Here is a 23900-nt window from a genome sequence, read left to right on the forward strand (position 1 = left end):
ACGTATGCACTCACACTGAAGTGGAGCATTTTTTTAAATTTGGTAAGAAAACATAACATAACATAACACACATAAACTATGATAGAAACTCATTCAACAAAAACATCACGTGACTTTGCCTCAACAGATTAACTAACCAAACTAAATAAACTAATCTGATACAGCATTCATTCTTCAGATTAATCTCATATTCACAATAAAACATTAGTTTGCATGTCAGCTGAGGAAAGCTATATCTTTTTCATACTATCCTTTCATCTGTTAAGGGTGATTTTGGGAGCCTAAAAATGCAAACGTTTAAAAACAAGTTTCAAAGAACATGTTTTTGAAAACAATAGTGTTATGGTCTCTGTGTAAACTACAGAAATGTGAATTTGTGTAAATGGTGACGTCATGCATATGTATATTATGTTAAGGCTATGGATATGTGCAAATCAGGGTTGCCAGATTTTCACAACAAAACTGTTATGATCTGGTCGGTGAGCTGCGGACTGCTCACCACCAGACGTCGCTCTCGCCTTTTTGTCACGCACGGACTGTCACACTACACCCCGGACTACACTCCCCATCAGCCATTGCACTTCACCCCCGTCCAATCAGAGACAGTATAAATACCCCGGTCTTCCTGTCACTCCTCGCCGAGTATTGAATTGTTACTATCGTTCATACAAAGCGTTTCCCCTTGCCATTCTGTGTTTTGTTTTCTTGTTGTTTAAACTCTCGCCTGTCTTCACGGATTACTCTCTGCCTAGCCCTTCTCTGATTTCGTTCGCCGCTGTATTGACCCTTGCCTGGATTTAGGATTACTCTTGTCTCGTCGTCCATACACCTGCCTGCCGTTGTCTGACCCTGCCTGCCTGACCATGTCTATGTCCAATCCCGTTAATAAAAGTATGCAAATGGATCCGCTCGTCTCTCGTCTCCCTCTCCACGTTACAGAATACTCGGCCACAAAAGGATCCAGCAACTTTTCATCCGGACATTCATCAGGTATGGACTTAGATAGCATCCTCTTCAGAATCAGACAAGGACCACAGACACTTGAACAATACATATGTGAATTTCTGGCTGTATCAAATCACTCCTCCCTCCCGGACTGTGTCTTATGTGAGATCTTTTGTGATGGCGTAAATGAGCCTTTAAAGGCTAGGCTGAGACGCAAGGGACCGCGCTCATCTCTAGCTGCATTTATGGACTTTGCATTGTTGTGTGTGGGCTCGTCGTTTACTGTGGGGGTCGCGGAGGAGGAACACGACAACACAGTAACGGCGGCCGCTCACCCCGCTCACAGAATGGCGGCCGCGCCGAAGCGCGACGCCACAGACACACTGGCCGCCTGGCTCGTTCGTGAAATGGCGGCCACACTAGAGCACGCTCGTGCTATGACGGCGACTACGGATAGCGCTCCGGAGCGCGTCTATGCTATGACGCCGACAGCAGAACCCGTGCGCAAGATGGCGGCCGCGCCGGTGCGCGCTCACAAAATGGCGGCGAAAACAGAGCTTCGTCACATCACAGCTGCCGTACCAGAGCAATATGAGGTTACAGCTGCATTTCCTGCGTCAAGTCAAGTCAGAGCTGCTCTTCCTAAGGCAAGTCAAGTTAAAACGGTGTTTTCTGTGTCAAGTCAAGTCAGAACTGTGGTTCCTGTGTTAGATCAAATTACATCTGTCGCTTCTGTCTCAAGTCAAGGTACAGACATCACTCCTGAGCCAAGCACTGTCAAAATGGCTGCCGCGCCAGAGCCAGCACTGCACAAGATGGCTGCCACGCCAGAGCCAGCACTGCACAAGATGGCTGCCACGCCAGAGCCAGCACTGCACAAGATGGCTGCCACACCAGAGCCACTGCACAAGATGGCTGCCACGTCAGAGCCACAGCACAAGATGGCTGCCACGTCAGAGCCTGCTAACGCATCGCCAGCCAAGCCAGTGCCAGCTAACGCCACGTCAGCCAAGCCACAGCCTGCTCAGGCCATCTCAGTCAAGCCACAGCCTCTTCACGTCGTGTTTCCTGCCCCGGAGTCTGCACCTATCATGGCCGCCCTTCCTGAAGTGGTTCCTGAGTTAAGCAAGGTCACAGCCGTGGTTCTTGAGTCAAGTCACGTCCCGCCTGACATCCCAAGATCACTGCCTATCATGATGGCCCACGTGCTGGACTCACCCCTAATGGCTGTATGGGCAGCAAAAGTGGCAGCTACTCCTGATTCCAGTCAAGTCGCAGCTGCGTTTCCTAAGTCAAGTAAAGTCACAGCTGCCACCCCCGAGCCAAGCAAGACTACAGCTACTTTTCCTGTGTCAAGTCAGGCTGCAGAACCTAGTCAAGCTGCTGAACCAAGTCGAGCTGCATCTGCAGCTTCGGAGTCCGGCCAAGCTTCAGAGTCCGGCCAAGCATCAGAATCCGGTCAAGCTTCAGAGTCAAGCCAAGTCACAGCTGTGTTCCACGCGCCAAGCCAAGATACAGCTGTTGTTCTTCATGAGTCAAACAAGGACACAGCTGTTCCCCACGAGTCAAGCCAAGACACAGATGTTGTTCCCGAATCAAGCCAAGCTACAGCAGACCTTCATGAGCCAGGTCAAGTTGCTACAGTTATTCCCAAGCCAAGTCAATCCTTAGCTGACCTCCATAAGCCAAGTCGAGTCACAGTCGCTCCTTCAGGTCCAAGTCACGTCTGGCCAGAGCCTCCTCACGTCTCCTCTGAACTCCCAGAGCTCACGCTCCCAAGTCACAAGTCCAGTAATGTCACAGCCGTCGTCCCTGCGCCTAGCAAGGTCACAGGTGGTCTCCAAAAGTCCAGCCAAATCACAGTTGGTCACCACCAACCAAGTCAACCCACTACTGAACTTCACGAGCCCAGTCACGACTCGTCTGTCCATCCAGGACCAAGTCACGTCTCGTCTGACCACCCAGAGTCCCGCCATGCATCACCTGACGGTCCAGAGCTAAGTCACGCCCCGTTCGACATCCCTGGGTCGCGGCCTTTCATGATGGCCAGCGTACTGGGTCCACCCCCAGTGCTAGTAAGGGCAGCTAACATCTCGGCGGCTTCAGCGTCTCCTAGACCAACTGTTAGTGAGGTTCTGCCCCCAGCTGCTGCTCTTCCTGTCATGGCGGTCGCCATTTGGTGTGTGTGGGCTGCACACTGCGCTCCTGAGGTCACGCCTGTTCCCAAGCCTGCGCCAGAGCTCCCTTCTGATCACAAGCCTGCGCCAGAGCTCCCGTCTGATCACAAGCCTGCGCCAGACCACAAGCCTGCTCCAGAGGTCCCGTCTAGTTTCAAGTCTGTTCCCGATGCCTCGTCTGACCACGAGACCGACCCAGAGGCCTCACCAGTTGGAGAAGCCGCGCCAATGCCTCCTGAGGTGTCAGCTTCGGCTGTAGGTCCTCCTAGGGAGGCGGCGTTCTGCCTCAAACTCTCTGCTTCTCCTCTCATTCTGTCTGCCTCCTCTGTCACTGTTCTCCCCAGGTCCCAGTCCATGACGCAGCCTCCTGCTCCGCCCCGGAGGACTGCGGTGCCTCCTGCTCCGCCCTGGGGCGCTGGCGCCGCCTGCTCTGCCTTCGGCTCCGCCCTGGAGGGGTCTAGCGCCGCCTGCTCTGCCTCCGGCTCCGCCCTGGAGGGCTCTAGCCCCGCCTGCTCAGCCTCCGGCTCCGCCCTGGAGGGCTCCACCGGCTCTGTCCTGGAGGGCTCTTGCATTGCCTGCTCTGCCTCCGGCTCCGCCCTGGAGGGCTCTAGCGTCGCCTGCTCTGCCTCCGGCTCCGCCCTGGAGGGCTCTAGCGTCGCCTGCTCTGCCTCCGGCTCCGCCCTGGAGGGCTCTAGCGTCGCCTGCTCCGCCTCCGGCTCTGTCCTGGAGGGCTCTTGCATTGCCTGCTCCGCCTCCGGCTCCGCCCTGGAGGGCTCCTGCCCTGCCGGTCCTGCCTCAATCACCGGGTCCCCCGCAGGGACCTGGCCTTCCGGCCCTTGCTCTGTCTAACCCCTGCCCCACCGCTCCCCTGGACTATGGTTTGTTTGGAGCGTCTGGAAGCCGCTCTTTGGGGGGCTATGTTATGATCTGGTCGGTGAGCTGCGGACTGCTCACCACCAGACGTCGCTCTCGCCTTTTTGTCACGCACGGACTGTCACACTACACCCCGGACTACACTCCCCATCAGCCATTGCACTTCACCCCCGTCCAATCAGAGACAGTATAAATACCCCGGTCTTCCTGTCACTCCTCGCCGAGTATTGAATTGTTACTATCGTTCATACAAAGCGTTTCCCCTTGCCATTCTGTGTTTTGTTTTCTTGTTGTTTAAACTCTCGCCTGTCTTCACGGATTACTCTCTGCCTAGCCCTTCTCTGATTTCGTTCGCCGCTGTATTGACCCTTGCCTGGATTTAGGATTACTCTTGTCTCGTCGTCCATACACCTGCCTGCCGTTGTCTGACCCTGCCTGCCTGACCATGTCTATGTCCAATCCCGTTAATAAAAGTATGCAAATGGATCCGCTCGTCTCTCGTCTCCCTCTCCACGTTACAAAAACCTACCCAACTGCGATTGCATTTTGAAGGAGGTCCCCTGGTAAAAATCGCGTTCCGGGAGGTAAAATACATATTTTTTGGCAGGGTTCCCCTGGTAAAATTGGCCTTCCAGGGGCTGAATATAACTTTATTGTGGAAACTTTGACCCACCGACATGAAAAGCAACCCACGACAACACGTACATCACAGAGACCCCTATCTGACGTCTATATTTACATCTACAAGAGTTTTTTAGAGTGTTTGCTCATCTGCAATACGTCTATTGGACGTTTCCTATCAGATGTCAAATAGATGTATATTAGATGTCTTTAAGAGGTTTATGATTTAGAATGTATGTAAAACTGACACCTGAAAGACATTTGTCAGATGTTTGTACACAGCAGATGCTTTCCAGATCGAGATATCTTTAACAGACATCTTGCAGACGTACGTGTGCTATCTGGGCCAATTCCACCGGAAAACCGCAAACTTGGCAACACTGGTGTAAATACAGCGTTTAGCTGTTTTTATTGATCCAATGTGATCATTTTGATGATGTTTTCTGTATGCAAACTTTTCAAAAAAAGCAAATGAACAACTTTTCCATAGTAAATTGTTGTAGTGCGAACATACTCTTATTGCCTTGCCTGATATGAGTCTTGCACAAGTTTGCAGTGATTTTTTCACCTGTTTTATCATCCTGCAAGTGAAAAACTTCTATTATTTAAAAAAAAAAAAAAGATTCATCAAAACACTATCTGTAACTATGAGCAACAGTAAGTGATTCTTTTCTCTAAAAAACAGTGACCCAAAAAGCTAAAGCCAAAATGACTATGAAAGACAATGTCATCGACTAACCCAGTTAAAAACATGAACTCATCAAACCAACCCCATCATGTCTAAACAACCCGTCTGACACCCCCACAACAGAGAGAGAGACAGCTTTAAATAATTACAGCTCAAACCAGCCGCTGACAGAGTGACAGAGAGAGAGAAGGAACGGAAATGAAGGATGAGGAAGTGGCAATGACATTCCTGTGGTGACGGAGAGATGAAGAGCATAAGACCAGAAACACACTCGACACACTGTACGCATGTCGTCTCATTACACATCACATGCAGCATCAGTTGTTTACATCCACACAACTGTTTACAAGTTTTGAGATTTCACATAAAAAACACTGGATAGAAATGCCAAGATGTGCATAAAATGTCTATGATAAAAACGTATGCACTCACACTGAAGTGGAGCATTTTTTTAAATTTGGTAAGAAAACACTCACATAAACTATGATAGAAACTCATTTAACTTCTGGATGCACAACAAAAACATCACATGACTTTGCCTCAGCAGATTAACTAACCAGCAAACCAATCTCAACACACATCGTTTTAAATGTTGCTTCAGTCACAGTCTGTCATTAAAATACTTTGGTATAACACAATAGCGTTCCCAAACATCAGGCATCTGAATGCACGAAAACAAGACAGCGTTTGTTATCAGTAGTGCTGTCAAACGATTAATCATGATTAATCGCATCCAAAATAAAGGTTTTTGTTTACATAATATATGTGTGCATACTGTGTATATATATATATATAAATTCACACACATACAGTATATATTTTTAAAATATTTACCTATTTATATTTATATATTTATATTATATATAAATATTTTTTAATATATAAACATATATAAATATAACATATATACCTTTTTAAATATATACATGCACATATCTGTATTTATATCTCACAATAAATATAAACAGTACACACACATATATTATGCAAACAAAAACTTGTTTTTGAATGCGATTAATTGCGATTAATCATTTGACAGTACTAGTTATCAGGGTTAGTTACTAAAACTGAAACAAAAATTAAAAAAAAAAGTTGTTACTTGCAATACAATAAATGTTAACTAAAACTGATTGATACTAAAATAATGAAAAATGAAATATAAAGTAATAAAAATGATATAGACACACATATAAATACAAATACAAATATTCATAATTCAGAATTGAAGAACTAATGTGAATTTAACAAATAAATGATTTAAAAATGCATTTATGCTAAATGTATTTTTTAAATACGTTTTTAAATAAATACAATTTTAATTAATTAATCTTTGCATTTTTGTATTTTTACCAATCTAATGAAATGTAATGCAAAAATAACAATTGAAGAACTAATCTGAATTTAACAAATGTATTATTTTTATTAGGACTGTCAGTCGATTACAATTTTTTAATCTAATTAATCGCATATTGATCGAAAAATAAAGTTGACTGTGAAAATAGCCACAAAAGATTACTTAAAGCTATTTTGTGTTAAATGAGAAAGTAGCAAGTAGACATTACAAATTTTAGCTTTAGAAATAAATATTTTATCTTAAAAAGACAAAATCAAATAGTAAAATAAAATAAAAAATGTAATAATAAAATTGAATTAATTTAAATAAAATAAATATGTCTTAATGATACTAAAATAACTTTTTTTGTTATTGCATCTGGGCACTTTTAGTCATTTATTATTATTTTTTAAAAAGAGTCATATGTTTGTGACTTGTCACATTGCAGCTATTTATTTTTTTATTGCTTATAGTTTACACCAGTTTCTCAGAAAGTTAAACTTTGGTTCTTTTGAACACATGAGATGGAAACGATGCTTCAAATGTCCATATATGCTATGCTATATTAAATTTAAGTTAAAATCACTCTCTGGATGAAAATGTAGAAATGAAAACATATCAACAGTTTTGCCATATCTAACTTTAGTTTTGCCATTACTGTAGTTTACAAACATCTATACTGCTCCTTGTGGCAACACTGAGCGTGCAACTCGGTCTGACAGTGATGCATAAAATTAAACTACGAGCGTATGCATTCACATATCCACAGAATAAAGTTTAGGGCTTCAGGCCTTGTATCCTTCAGGAATGAACACATATCCCAAACAGGAATGACAGATTCATCTCTATAATCAAAGGAGTTGGAAGCAGATACGCTTCGCATTGCTGTGAAATGACTAAAACACAACACAAACACTCATAAATGCACGCCAGTGTAAACACACACACAGTGTTCTGTCTTTCCTAAAAGAACTAGTTATCTAAAGAAGGTCTGATAATATTTCTTTTTGGTCTCCTAAGCCAATTTTCTCCGTCGAACCCAACACTGTCTCCTTGTGTCTCTGTTTGACTTGGCCTGAGCGCAGAGAGACGGCAGAAATGCAGCTCATTGAGATTGATGAAGACAACATCGTCTGTCTTTCTTTCTGCATTCTTGTAATAGTCGTTGGTCATCGTTACAAAGTAATCTTAGCGGTCATTAACCGCAGGATGCAGGCGATTAAACGCACACTTGAGTGAACGAGTGAAGGAGCTTCAGCGTGATGAAAGAAGAAAAACTTCTGCTCGAGTGCCGGAGGAGACTGAAATCTGGCTTTGACTGATGCTTTGATAATACAGTGATTCTTTGCCATTTATTGTGATAGTATCATGTTTTTTTCCGAACATTTACCATAATAATACCAAGCTTTCCTATACCTCAAGCAGTGGATCATGGCACTAGCAACACCAAGGTCATGGGTTTGATTCCCAGGGAAAAGCATGAACTAATAATGTAAATGCAATGTAAGTTGCTTTGGATAATATGTCTGATGTCTAATATTTCAATATTATAATAAACGTTTTTGGACCATTTGCAAAGAAATAAAATGGAAGTAAAACTATAAAACGATTGTTTTTAGGATAGATTACAGTATATTGGACTCCTACCCAAACTATTTTAATGATTACCAGTAAATTATTTATAGTGACTATGTAATAGGAACAGGAAAAAAAAAATATTACATAGTTGTTATTTATTTATTTTTACTTATTTATTTATTTTTTTTAGATTAGACTGAACATTACTGACATTGTGTGGAGTACAAGCACGGAGTGCAAAATTTAATGTACTGCAAAATTTATTTTAAATTTAATAAATAAATGCATTTATCAATGCATTATGCATTATTCATTTTATTTGCATTATTGTTTTTCCAAATGTAGTGAAATGTATCACAAAATTCAGACTTGAAGAAATAATGTGAATTTAAAAAATAAATGATTTAAAAATGCATTTACGTAAAATATATTTTAAAGTCATTTTTAAATAAAAAAAAAATTAAATTAATTAAACTCTGCATTATAATAAAATATAGTGCAAAATTCAGACTTGAAGAAATAATGTGAATTTAAAAAAATAAATTATTTAAAAATGCATTTACGAAAAATCTATTTTAAAGTCATTTTTAAATAAAAAAAAATTAAATTAATTAAACTCTGCATTATAATAAAATATAGTGCAAAATCCAGAAATGAAGAACTAGTGTGATTTTAATTAAATAAATTATTTAAAAATGTATTTATGTAAAATGTATTTTTAATAAGTTTTTTAAGTAAATAAATAAAAATTAAATTAATTAAACTCTGCATTATTGTGTTTTACAAATATAATGTAGTGCAAAATTTAGAAATGAAGAACTAATGTGAATTAAACAAATAAATTTAAAAACGGTATTATGTAAAATGCGTTTTAAATACATTTTTAAATAAATACAATTTTAATTAATTCAAAATTGCCCTATTGTTTTACAAATACAATGACATATAGGGCAGAATTTAGAAATGAAGAACTAGAGTGAATTTAATTAAATAAATTGTTTAAAAATGTATTTATATGAAATGTATTTTTAATATTTTTTAAGTAAATAAATAAAAATTAAATTAATTAAGCTTTGCATAAATAAAAAACAATAATTAAACTTCGCATTATTGTGTTTTACAAATATAATGTAGTGCAAAATTTAGAATTTAAGAACTAATGTGAATTTATCAAACAAATAATTTAAAAATGTATTTATGTCAAATGTATATTTAATACATTTTTAAATAAACAAATAAAAGTTTAATGAATTAAACTTTGCATTATTGTGTTTTACAAATATAATGTAGTGCAAAATTTGAAGAACCGAAATAAAGAACTAACGTGAATTAAACAAAGAAATTATTTAAAAATGTATTCATGTAAAATGTATTTTAAAATAAATAAAAATGGAACCTTGCAATATGTTTTACAAATACAATACAATTAAACGTAGTGTCAAATTCAGAATTAAACTGAACTAAATTGAATGTAAATAAATATATATATATATATATATATATATATATAGTATTTATTTCTTTTTAATTTTATAAATACATTTTTACATGAATTCAATTTTTAACATTGTTTTACATTTTAGACTATTTGTTCTTATAGGTTCTTGCCCATGCTATAAGATAATCTGTTTTCTGTATTGTTCCTTTCAATTAAACAATAAACAAGTTCATTTATTAAAATAAAAAAAATAAAATCACACACACACACACACACAATGCAGCTTTAAGAAACCCAGTGTTCAAAAGCGTCCTTTCTGTGAAGTGTTTGGTGTGTTTGTAATGACGTGGACACGCGGGGTCTCTGCGGTTCTGCCTGACCCTGTTCATGAGCTGCACTCATCCGCTGCTAATGGGGAGCACATTTTTCATGAGACTGGTATGCAGCCCAGATGAGGGGGTCAGGAAACAGCTGGTGACGCAGCAGTGGCTCCATCTCTCCCAACGAGAACCACTCGATTTCGCTCCTGACAGTCCCATCGCAGATATTGCTCATGTCTTACTCACATGCGTGACTAATAACAGCATGTTATTAACAGAAGAACGGCACAGAAACTCCTCATGATACAACAATGAGCTGGAGGAGAAACCTATGAGTAACGGGACTTTCTGTATGAACGCGTTCATATGAGAGGAACGGAGATCAGCTGCTGAACATCTGTGTGACTTACAGCCCAGACTGATCGAAATAGATATACAAAGTCCTGCTTCAGATAAGTGTCTGTGCCAGTGAACTACAGCGGCTCTGACCACAGCTAATGTTTGGGTTGCAATGCAAAATACATGTCCAAAATAATTCATGCATCATAGATTTTTGTAAACACTGTATTATTAAACATATATCATATTTCTTATTATACCTTATAATGTATTTATAAATATATATGTTATATTTATACATAAATCATATTAATCCTAAAAAAAGTATCTTTAAAAAGTATGTTATGTGGTATGCATCATATGCAATATAAATATATTTATATTAATAATTATACTTTTATATGTATGTTATAATAAATATATAATATTATTATTTTATATAGTATACAATGTAGTAGTATACCCATAATGATTTTATTTCTGTAATATATAAATATATTTATTTATAAAAATACATAAATATATAATTTTATATTAGATATTTATAAATATGATAATAAATATCATAAAACATATATCATATTTCATATAGTATACAATGTATCATTATACAGATTTTTTTAAGTTTATATAATATAGATTTATATTGTATATTAATATATAATATGTAAATATATATTAATATTTTATATTTAGACAAATTATTTATTTTTTGTATTTTTTTAATTTATATATAAAAATACATACATATATTATATTATATTAATTATATTAATATTTATATGAGATATTTACAAATGTTATAATAAATATCATAAAATATATAATGTCAATATTTTATACAGTACACAATGTAGTAGTATAGCAATAATTTTTAATATATTTATATATTATATTATTATGTAATATATAAATATACATTTAAATAGAAATATATATATATATATATATATATATAGAAATATATAGAAATATATAAATAGAAAATTTTATAATAGATATTTATAAATGTATATTATAATAAATATCATAAAATATATCATATCATTATTTTATACAGTATACAATGTAGTAATATACAATATTTTTAATGTATATAATATATATATTTATATTGTATATTATTATATAATATATAAACATATACTGATATTTTATATTTACACATAAATTAATTATGTATTTTTAATCTATATGTAAAAATACATAAGTATATTATTTTATATTAGATATTTACAAATGTTATAATAAATATCATAAAAATAATATAATTATTTTATACAGTATACAATGTAGTAGTATGCAGATAAGTTTTTACATAATATATATTTATATTGTATATTATTACAAAATATATAAATATATATATTTATATTTTATATTTACACATGTATTATTTAATTGTGTATTTTTTATATTTATATATAAAAATACTTAAATATATAATTTTATATTAGATATTTATAAATGTATGTTAGAATAAATATAAAAAAATATATCATATTACTTTATAAAGTATACAGTGTACAATATTTTTAACGTATATAATATATATTTATATTGTATTTTAATATATAATATATATAACTATATATTTTTATTTTATATTTACACATAAATTATTTATGTATCTTTTATATTTATTTATAAAAGTACATAAATATATTATTATTTTATGTACTATGCATCATACTATCTCTCTCTCTCTCTCTCTCTCTCTCTCTGTGTATATATATATATATATATTTTGTTAAACACAAAAATGCCATAAAATGTATAATTATATACATTATAATTATTTTTTGTATTTTTTATATTTATATACAAAAAGACTTAAATATATAATTTTATATTATATATTTATTAATTTATGTACCGTAAAATATCTAATTATTTTAAGTACTAGGCAACATAGTACTATATTTGTCAATATATGTTAATACTATAATAAATATTATAAAACATGTAACACAAATACAAATATCATAAAATGTATAATTTTTTTTATATAGTATATAATGTTGAGAATATGTGTGTGTGTTTGTTTGCATATATATATATATATATATATATATATATTTTTTTTTTTTTTTTTTTTAAGCTACTTTTAGAGCTTATTTGGGGACAAAGGCATGACATAGTGACCTAAACTATGTGATATTTGCTTTTTGCTTTTATCACTATGTTTGTAAGCAGCGAATGATAAAAGTCACGTACATAAACAACCGGATTCTGGAATGCTGTCGGCATTTAAGCGCCATTATACGACACACACAAACACGACGACCGCTGACATAACACAGAGAGAGTTTCAATGACAGGAGACCCGTTCAAACAAACCATCAGCACCACATTACAACACACACATCCCGCCAAACGAGAAAACAAACACCACTACAGTCTCAACCGTGTGTAAAGGTGTTCAAACACAGACTGTAAATCACACACTCGTTTGCTCTCCCTCAATTCAGCACATTCTCGTTCAGACACCACACAAACAAACAGCAAAACTCGGCCATTCCTAAACAAAACCACCCAGAAAAGAGATACAGCGTCTTTCGGATGAGATAAATGCCACAAAACCTCTAACTGCTGTCTATCTTTGCCAACATCTGGATGAGAAAAAGCATCCTAGTGACAGAACGTGAAGGAACTTTCTAAATGACGACGTAAGAGGGTTACAAATGAGGTGAGGTTCTCCAAAGTTCAGTCTAAGATCAAAACCATCTAACGTCTGGAAAAAGTCGCCTTTCAGCTACTTCGTTTTTCTCCTAGAAGTCGTTCACCAAGAAACTAGGATATTTAAAACAGCATTTTTCCAAAACCTCATGCAGTAAAGCACTCAAGGCTTCCAGGAGAGCAGACAGAACTGAAAGCTGTGCAATCGAATCCGATCACGTCTCTTACCTTCAGCAGACGCCTGGACGTCAGAGCAAAAGCATGTCTAGGAAAAAGCCTGCGTTCCTGTTAACTTCTCGTCTCTCTCTCTCTGTCTGAGATCTCTGGTTTTGTAGCGGTCGCTCTTACAGCTGCTGGAGGGAGGGATGGAGCTAAAGCTCTGGTCTCCAGGGTCTCAGACGGAGAGAGACGTGGAGAGGAGGTTGGGCAGCAGATCTGTTTGTTTAGTCAAATGACCACAGCAGGGTTCATTCACTCACTCACTCACTCACTCACTCACTCCATAGTAAAACCAACATCTCTACAAAGGTAGCACAGACTAAACCCACCACAGTTACATCCACAAAACAAAAAATCACAGATCGGATCTCTTTAGTGTCTCAATTATTTCTGCAAAATAAGACTTTTTCTGAAGTCTAGAAAAGCCCAATCACAGGTAGTATTTTAGGTTTAGTAGTAAATTTAATAGTCCTCACAAATTAGATTGCTACATGTAAACTTGGAATTGCAAGACATAAACACTTCATAGTGAGGGGAAAAAAATCTAAATTGTGGAACACAAACTCAGAATTCAGAATTTCTTTCTCTTTTTTCGCCACAGAATATAAAATAAAAAAGGTTACTGCAACTTTTTATCACAATTCTGAGTTTTGGGTCTCACAATTTTGTTTACATCTCGCAATTCTGTGATTAAATCTCGCAATTTTGTGTTTATATCTTGAGATTTTGTGTTTATATCTCGCAATTCTGCATTTATATCTCACAATTTTGTTTATATCTGCAAATTCTAAGTTTCTCTCCTGCAATTTTGTGTTTAGATCTTACAATTCAGAGTTTCTGTCTTGCAATTCTGCATTTATATCTCACAATTTTGCCTTTATATCTTGCAATTCTTGAGTTTCTGTCTTGGAATTCTGAGTTTATTTCTTGCAGTTCTGCACTTATTTCTCGCAATTTTGTGTTTACAACTCACAATTTTGTGTTGATATCGCAATTTTGTGTTTACATTGCAATTCTGTGTTTATATCTTGTGTTCATATCTTGCAATTCTACATTTATATCACAATTTTGTTTATATCTGCAAATTCTAAGTTTCTCTCCTGCAATTCTGTGTTTATATCTTGCAATTTTGTGTTTATATGTGGCAATTCTGTGTTTTTATCTCGTAATTCTGAGTTTCTGTCTTGCAATTTTGTGCTTATATCATGCATGTTTGTGTTTATATCTTGGAATGTTGTGTTTATATCTGGCAATTACGCATTTATATCTCACAATTTTGTGTTTATATCACAATTCTGTGTTTATATGTGGCAATTCTGTGTTTTTATCTTGTAATTCTGAGTTTCTGTCTTGCAATTCTGCACTTATATCATTCATGTTTGTGTTTATATTTTGGAATATTGTGTTTATATTGCGTTTATATATCTCCCAATTCTGTGTTTATATCTTGCAATTTTGTGTTTATATTGCAATTCTGTGCTTATATCTGGCAATTTTGTGCTTAAATCTCACAATTATGTGTTTATATCTCACAATTACACATTTATATCTCAGAATTTTGTATCTCACATTATCGCAGTTTTGTGTTTATATCCCAATTCTGTGATTACATCTCGCAATTTTATGCTTATATCTCGCAATTCTTTGTTTACATCTCACAATTTTGTGTTTATATCTGGAAATTCAGATTTTTTTCTCCAAATTCTGAATTTACATATCACATTTTTATTACATATCATATTTTTTTCACAAAATAAAGAAAAAATAAAAAAGTAACTGCGAATTTGCATCTGACTTTTTCCCAGAATTGTGAGAGAAAAAAGTGTCAAATGTTTTTTTTTTCTTTATCTCTTGGCGGAAACAAGCGTATGCAGATGTCTCCTGTTTCTCCTGAGAAAAAGACCCTGGTAATCTGGTAATGTGTCTCTTCTAGAGTTTCAGAGGAATCTCAACAATGTCTCAAACTGTGCTCAGATTTGCAGTCTGCAATCAAAAGTCAATAGCAACTCAAACGTTTCACCTCAAATGATCTGAGCTGCTCTTCACATTCACTTTATCGCTTTATACTCTTACTGGATGATGACTAGTGACTCATTTTAGCAGAAACATCTAGATTATTTTATTTAAACGAGTAACTGAGAATACAATCAGCTTGGGATCAGTTCAGATTTTTTTATTTGTATTTTTTAAACAAGTCTCTTGTGCTCACCAAGGCTGCATTTATTTGATTAAAAATACAGTATAAACTGTGAAATATTATTACAATTTAAAATAACTGTTGTCTATGTGAATATAAGTTAAAATGTAATTTATTCCTATGATTCAAAGCTGAATTTTCAGCATCATTACTCCAGTCTGTCACATGATCCTTCAGAAATCATTCTAATACGCTGATTTGCTGCTCAAGAAACATTTCTGATTATTATCAGTGGTGAAAACAGTTGTGCTGCTTCCTATATTTGTGTAAACTATGACACTTCTTAATCTTTGATGAATAGAAATTTCAAAAGAAATCTTTTGTAACATTATAAATGTAACTTTTGTTCAATTTAAGGCATCCTTACCGACCCCAAACTTCTGAAGAGCAGTTGCTGAGCTATGAAAGAGCACGGACAGTTTCCCGAAAAACAAAAGCAGCCGTACCGTGTGGAGAACTCTTGAGAACGAGGCTGAACGCAGCGGCGTTTGTCTTCCAGAGGTTCGCTAGACCTGAAGAAACACAACACGAGCCCAGCCAGAACTCCTCAGCAACAGTCGCCGGTTTCTGTTTCGCTGAAAACACGAGCCGCAGGGAAATGAGAAGGACTTTGGCAGCTCTCACAATAAAGCGCCCAGCTGAAGAGAAGAAAAGGAGGAGAAACAAAAAGAGGAGAGAAAGTTGTTTTCAGGCCATTGAAGTGCTCGAGCCAAAGCGAAGAAATGGAAAATGCATTGGAATAAAGTGCGGTTTTGGTGAAGGGAAGGTGTGTCAATAGCGGCGTATGGTGCTGAGAGCTCACACATACACATATACACACAAAGTACGAGGGTCTGTTTTCAATCTTGGCTCTCTCTCTCTCTCTCTCTCTCTCTCCCAGGCAGCAAGAGAAGGAGCTTGCAAATTCATAACAACGTCCAACAGCTGAGTAAGACCTTTTCTCTTTATTACAGGGAGGGAGAGAGAGAGAGAGAGAGAGAGAGAAGTTGTTGGCATTCGCCCTGTAATTGTGTGAGTGAACACAAAATGTCCTGATCAACAGAGACTCATTAGAGGCCTTGAACAGACACACAGGAGCTTAACGAATAAAAGTGCAGGAATAAAAGGTTCTGTGCCAAAGTACTACAATGTTGGCTTGTCACAGACAGTTTGTTATTGTACATTCCTGAGGTTAGGGATTTTTTTTCCAGTTAGGCTTGTGAAATGCAAAATATGATTACTGTATGACATTTATTAAATGCAATAGGAATTACTTTAAAATGGAAAATAAATTCTTTACAATTTGTGTGACAAAGTTGACACAGAAAACAGATGCATATTTACTTGATGATTACGATAATGATAATAATAATTATAATAATTATTTATAAAAATAATAATAACTCATCAGAGTTGTTGAATTGTAGCAGGTGAAACATCAGGATGAAGATTGACTGATATTACCTGATTTTTAACAATGGTCAAGCAATGTAAAAGCTTGTAAAAGAGGTAGCCTATAGTCGTTCAAAAAACTATGTATAGTAAATGACAGCTGCTCCCATTTCTAAGTGGAAAAGTTGCTTTAGCTTTATAAATGCTCTCTAAACATCTGGTTTTCATTTAAATTGTCAGTTTCCTGTGTTGCTCATCTTCCCATCTGGGTGGAAAATATCCACTGTCACTGTCCCACTTTTTCTGTCTGACATATTGGCCTACTGCTGGGTTTCCATCCAGACATTTTTATGATTTTATTTGCATCTAAGAAATTAAGAAAGTCAGCATTTTTGACGATGACGTGTTTTGAACATTTTCGCACATGGCACGTAGACAGGCGAACTGACAGCTTGACTGCTGTCTCATAATTAATCTAACTTGAAGTGTTTAACCCACAGATGCTAGTTAAAGTGCGTTCTCTCAACCCGCCCAAAATTGGCAGAGTTCATTGAGTGAACTCATCCTTCGCTTCACCTGGCTGACGTTTCACAAAGTTTCGACAATTCTTTCAAATCTTAATCAGGGTTACCAGGATTTCACAACAAAACCCACCCAATTGCTACTCAAAACTAGCCCAAAAGTAGCCCAATCCATTTTGAGGGAGGTCTCTTATTAAAAAATCGTGTTCGGGGGTAAAACACATGTTATTTGGCATGGTTCCCCTGGTAAAATTAGCATTCCAAGGGCTAATTATTTCTTTATCGATTCAACCTACGGACTTGAAAAACAACCTGCGGCAACAGTGTTAAAGGGGTCATCGGATGCTAAGTTCACTTTTACATGTTGTTTATCTAGCTATAATGATAAAAATCCATGCAGAGGTTTTAAATTAATCTGTAAAAATAATATTCAGATCGAGCCATTCTCAGATGCCTGTCGTTGTGGCGTCACACCCACAGAGGCCGCTCCCACGATAGTTGATTGACATGAGCGTCTTACCTCAGATCAGCTGTAACAGTCCGACCTTCCACTGTTTCGATGCTGGAGCAGGGATGTAAGTTAGACAAGAATATCTCTGATTAAGTGACTGATGTGTTGTGTTGCTGGATGTAATAATGAACATAGTGGTCGTCATTTACTCCCAACATCTGAGCCACTGAAGATGCAGTGGATTACGTTTGTTTGTGAAGGGAATGCACCTCCCGATCTACATAAATGTGTCTATGTTTGCATGAATCATTTGTGATCCAGCTTCACTTATAGCAGAAGTGAGTATAAGGTTGTTTTTTTACGAATCTCTGCAATCACCTTTCCTAATAACGTGCTAGTTAGCAAATTTCACGGCGAAAGCACTAAATGCGGCCAAAGACTATAGAATACCCAAAACTTGTCACTCGTACAGTTTTGAATGGGGAAAGATGTAATGCTCATTATGGCCACAAAGCCCCGCCTTCTAAACGAAAGACCCAATCGTTGACTAGTAAAGTCAGCACATCACTGCAGCTGGCGTTAGAAGTCCCGATTGCTATAGAAACAGTTCTGAGACTTGAGCTTAATACTGCGCATGCGCACTATCTGATCTCGCCTGAAAAATAAGCTTTTTTTAATGCTATTAGAGCATAAAGAACGATAATTATGAGGCAGTTTGTTGTCGGATTTCATTGGTGATTTCAAATATGAAATTTAATCGTAAGCTTAGTGAACAGTTTTGGAGTTTTTGATGTTTCCTCATTCAAATAGATAGAAGCTGCACTTGCCTGCCCGAGAGGCATTTCAAAGATTGCCGCCAAGTGAAATGACTTGCCTTAAAAGGGGCTAAAGTAAACAATTTCTCCGAGTAGCAGAGAGAAGAGGGGGCGGGGCGACAGAGCTCATTTGCATTTAAAGAAACAATCCCTCAGAATGGGATGATTTTGGCAAAGCTGATTTTGACAAGGTAAAAAGGATGTTGTTTTACACAATCATTGAGAATTTTTAACCAAAGTATATTATAGACTTTTCATTAAGACCCTAAAGAATCGTATCAACTTGTGGAAAATGGGCATTTGATGACCCCTTTAAAGTAGCCTAATTCCGCGGGAAAACCGTGGTCTTGGCAACACTGATCTTAATTCGAAATGGATCTTTGCAGCGCGTGTCGTGAACCATTTGATTCAGATCAGGGCTTCAGAGTGCTAGGAGTGCCTATTGCGAATCCTTTCATTCAGACTGGGGCTTCGGAGTACCTATTGCAAATCTTTTGATTCAGACCAGGGCCTCGGAGTGCTTATTGCGAATCTTCTGATTCAAATCAGAACTTTGGAGCGTGTATCATGAATCTTTTGATTCAGATCGGTGTTATGGAGCGCATACCACAAAGTTTCATTCAAATCTTTCGAAGCTATATTTTTAAATCTTTTGATTCAAGTCGTGTCCATGAGCGCGTAGGCTTTAACGAATCTTTTGTTTTAAATCTAGTTTGGAGCAATATTTTTTAATCTTTTGATTCAAATCACCATGAGCGTGTATAACAAATCTTTCATTCAAATCTTTGGAGCTAGATTTTTAAATATTTTGATTCAAATCACTGATCCATAAGTGTGTGTAATGAATCTTTTGATTCAAATCTTCGGAGCTACATTTTTTAATAGTTTGATTCAAAGAACTGTCCATGAGCGCATACAGCGAATCTTTTGATTCAAATCTTCTGAGCTAGATTTTTAAATCTTTTGATTCAAGTGTATCTTTTGAGGGCATATAACGATGAGCTATATTTTTTAATCTTTTGATTCAAATCACTGTCCATGAGGGCATATAACGAATCTTTTGATTCAAATCTTTGGAGCTACATTTTTTAATCATTTGTTTCAAATAACTGTCCATGAGAGTGTACAGAGAATCTTTTGATTCAAATCTTAGGAGCTAGGTTTTTGAATCTTTTGATGTAAATTACAGTCCATGAGCGCATATAGATTTTTAAATATTTTGATTCAAATCTGTGTCCATGAGTGCGTATAACGAATCCTTTTACTGAAAACTTTGGAGCTATATTTTTTAATCTTTTGATTCAAATCACTGTCCATGAGTGCGTATAACGAATCTTTTGATTTAAATCTTTGAAGCTAGATTTTTTAATCATTTGATTCAAATCACTGTCCATAACCGCAATATAATGAATCTTTTGATTCAAATCTTCGGAGCTAAATTTTATTAATCTTTTGATTCACGTCACTGTCCAAGAGCGCATATAATGAATCTTTTGATTTGAATCTTTGGAGCTACATTTTTTAATCTGCTGATATAAATCTGTACTTCGGCGAACAGATTGTGTCAATTCACATTATACGTATTACAACATTAAACTAAATTTAAATTATAAATTGAATAAATTATAAATAAATACATTTTAAATTATATTATAGGCCTAACTGGATGAAAATAATAAATAAGCTATTCAGTTATTCAGCTATTCGGTTTCCATTAAAGGGATAGTTCACCTAAAAAATTACAAAACTGTCATTATTACCTCACCCTCACATCGTTCCAAACCCATAAAATCTTCATTCATGTTCAGATCACAAATTAAGATAATTTTGATGAAATCTGAGAGCTTTCTGACCCTCCTAGACAGCAAGAGTACTACTATGGCCAAGGCACAGAAATACATTAAGGCATCGTTAAAATAGACCCTGTGACAACAGTGGGTCAACCATAATTTTTACGAAGATATGAAAATACTTTTTGTGCAGAAAGAAAAACAAATAACAACTTTATTCAACAATTCTTCTGCTTCGCATCACCCTAGCACCATTTTACAATCGTGGTAGTACCCTAGCTGTCTGTGGAGAGCTTTTGGATTTTGACAAACATTTTAAAAAACACAAAACATTTTAATTTGTGTTTTGAAGATGAATGAAGGTCTTACAAGTTTGGAAGTAATTAATGACAGAATTCATTCATTTTTGAGTGAACTATCCCTTTAAATGCTGCATGATCAATCACAATCAAATAGGCCTTTTCTAGTTACCTGCACAATAAGTGAAAGAAAGTAAATAAATAAGTAGCCTACACTCCACACTACTGGATTTATGTTAGATAGGCCTGTGCACATATAATTTTTGGCTTAATGTAACGTAGCTTTAATTTATTTCTGAAGTTCAAATGAATCTTCGAAACTCTTCTCTCAGACAAATGCAAGTTCATTTTAGTTTCACATGCAGCATTAATTTCAAAGAAACTGACTGAAAATCCAGATGCAACAAAGACGTCGCCTAATTTGGTTCAGCGGCCGAGCCTGACATGCAATAAATTGGAATAAAACTAATAAAAGCAAGTCATGTTTTTATTGAAAAAGTTTGTCATGCTCATAAATAGGCTAATGTTTTGTTTAAGGAAGGAACAAACTGTTCAAAGTACTTTGTCTGTTAGCTTATGTGCTGAATCACAAAACAAGTTTCCCAGAGACATCAACACAGCACTGAATCTTCTTTGAAACATTTGCTGCACATTTCCATCCATGTGAAGGGCCTGAAAATCTCATCTGCCCCATTCAGCAAACATCCTCTAATTACAAACAACGAGAACGAGACTGTTATGAGATCAGTTTGATTAAACTCTCTGACCACACACAAGCCGAGAATGCAGATGGGCCAAGATACGGTAACATCAGCTATTTATCCTCGCGTGTCTGACAGCACATCCCACACACACAAACATAAGCATATACATCAGAAACTACACACCAACATGTGCAACACACATGCAATACTTCTCAACACACACACACACACACACTGTCTGTGTTTATAATGTTTGTGACCCATTGACTGGACATTTATTTGACTTTTCCACAGTCCAATAAACATTTGATTGAGTAAGAGATAAAAAACCATCAGACAAAAGAGACACGAAATATAGGGGGTCGGCGTTTTAGCTCTAAGGTAAGTTTTTTTGTTTCGTTTTTTTTTAATTAAAGTGATTTCTGTATTTTATCCATTCAAAAGACAAAAGAAAGTGATCTCAGTTCTGCACATAAACGTAGTGCAATGTAGACTAAAAACGAAGCAGAATATTTGTGTCTAAGTTTTGCTGCACAATACCACACTGTTAACCCCGATAAGTTAACAGAACTCAAAAAAATTAAGGCAACCGATTTAAGTTAATAAACTTAAAATAATAAGTTCTCAGAAGTTAAAAATTTCTATTACATACTACTTGTAGTTTTTGATTATTGTTTACTTAATTTTTTTCTTTGGGTCTGCTCAAATATTTTAAGTTATTATGACTTATTATTATGAGTTTTTAATAATTTGTGCCATTGTATTAAGTTAACAATACTTATAAAAATTAAACTCAAAAAATATGAGTATTACTTAACTCAATATTACTTAGTAGCAGTTAACTCAAATACTTTAATTACACAATACTCAAAACATGTGGCTCAAAACTTAAACATTTTGTGGCAACCGATTGCCTTAAAAACATTGAGTACATGTAACTCAAAAAACTTAAGTAATGACTTTTATTGAACAGAATTTTCTTAACCTCTTCAATTTAACACAGTAAAAATGAATATTTAAAATACAACAATATATTGTTTATTGTGGAAAATGAATTTCTACACACTGTAGAATTAAAAATAATAATAATAATAAAAAATAAAACATTTTCCACAATACCACAAAACTTTTACAACCTCGAAATGCAAAAGCATTTCATTAACAAATATCAATTTTGTGATTGGCCATAATACCTGCAGACTGCATTATGACTTATTATAGATTATTATAGATTATAAAAAGGTTTTATAATCAAATGCATGATTAATGAACCCACTTCTCTTCTTTTAAGCAGACATATGTATGCGTATAAATTATAAACCCACTAAAGTGATTTAGTCAAAAGCAGCGCACAGAAATCCGGACTGATTGACATTTTCGTCATAGTTTTTGTCATTCAAAACTGTTTTTTATTTAGTTATCGCCTCGTTTTCGTCTGTGAAAAAATGCTGTCGAAAATAACATAAAACCCAATTTGATGCCCATGAGTGTAAAACGAATGTCTAACAGCACTTTTGTCCAAAACAGTGAATCTCACATCCGTCGCACATAACCACTGACCCGGGATCAGCTCTCTTGAGGCTCTGACTCATTTTGTTGGCTCGGTTAAACGTCTGCGAGCTGATCTCAGGTCAGATTCTGTGGTTCGTCATCAGTAACCGTTCTCATTAGTCAGAGTGAGTTGAGGACAGTAAACAGAAGCGGCGGAGCATGTGGCTCTCGGAGCTTTTGTATTCTCTCACAGCTCGCTTTATCTGCGCTCCGTCTCATAAAGAGCCACTGGAGGAACTAATTGGTCAGGCTTCTGTCAGTAAATGTGTGTGTGAGTCCTTCGGGATTTGGGAGGAGGAGGTGCTTCTTTTTAAAGTCTCTAAAACTTGGAATGTTCTCTGTAACACACTCAGCTCAAAAACAGCTCATTAACACACACAAACTAGCCTTATTTTTGCTGTCTTTATAGGCAGATGTATTTTGAGGCAGATGACCATCAGATTTGGAACATAGACGCAAAATAGCATTAGCTATTCACCTAAAGGAGAAAAGTCATATATAATTGATTCCAATAGAGTTCAGTAACATCAGCTGCTAAGCTCATAAATGCACGGAAAAAGTAATATACAAAAATAGGTATAATTTTTACTCATGTTCTTTTTATAATATATTTTATTATTTTGTTTAATTGTAATTAAATTATATATCAACTATAATTATATATATAATGTATTATTTGTATTAATTTTTATTATATTTATTTTTATTATTCTTCAACGCGGAAGTAAGGCGCTTCCGGTTCATTATCCACCTAACGAGAATAACAACGTGCAGTAAACGGTAAAACTGTTTGCACTATAAACCAGTGTGTTCATAATTAAGATAATACATTAAAGGGGTCATCGGATGCTAAGTTCACTTTTACATGTTGTTTGAACATTAACGTGTGTTGGCAGTGTATGTACAAATCTACCCTACAATGATAAAAATCCATGCAGTGGTTTTTAATTAATCTGTAAAAATAATACTCCCTTTTTCAAATCGGGCCATT

General features: G+C 35.9%; 1 protein-coding gene across 2 annotated transcripts in view; it reads right to left on the reverse strand.

Annotated features, from left to right (window-relative positions):
• pdgfrb (platelet-derived growth factor receptor, beta polypeptide) overlaps positions 1 to 16205 on the reverse strand; it is a 76966-nt gene extending 60761 nt beyond the window's left edge. The window contains exon 1 of one of the 2 annotated variants that reach the window (XM_051127559.1): positions 15854 to 16205. The gene's annotated coding sequence lies outside the window, so the exon portion shown is untranslated. Of the gene's footprint in view, positions 1 to 13219; positions 13393 to 15853 lie in introns of those variants that run through there. The other variant, XM_051127558.1, reaches the window with a different exon arrangement.
• Between the last annotated feature and the right edge of the window lie 7695 nt (positions 16206 to 23900).

Source organism: Labeo rohita, chromosome 14 (genome assembly GCF_022985175.1).
Source record: "Labeo rohita strain BAU-BD-2019 chromosome 14, IGBB_LRoh.1.0, whole genome shotgun sequence".
In the NCBI taxonomy this organism is placed as follows: Eukaryota; Metazoa; Chordata; class Actinopteri; order Cypriniformes; family Cyprinidae; genus Labeo; species Labeo rohita.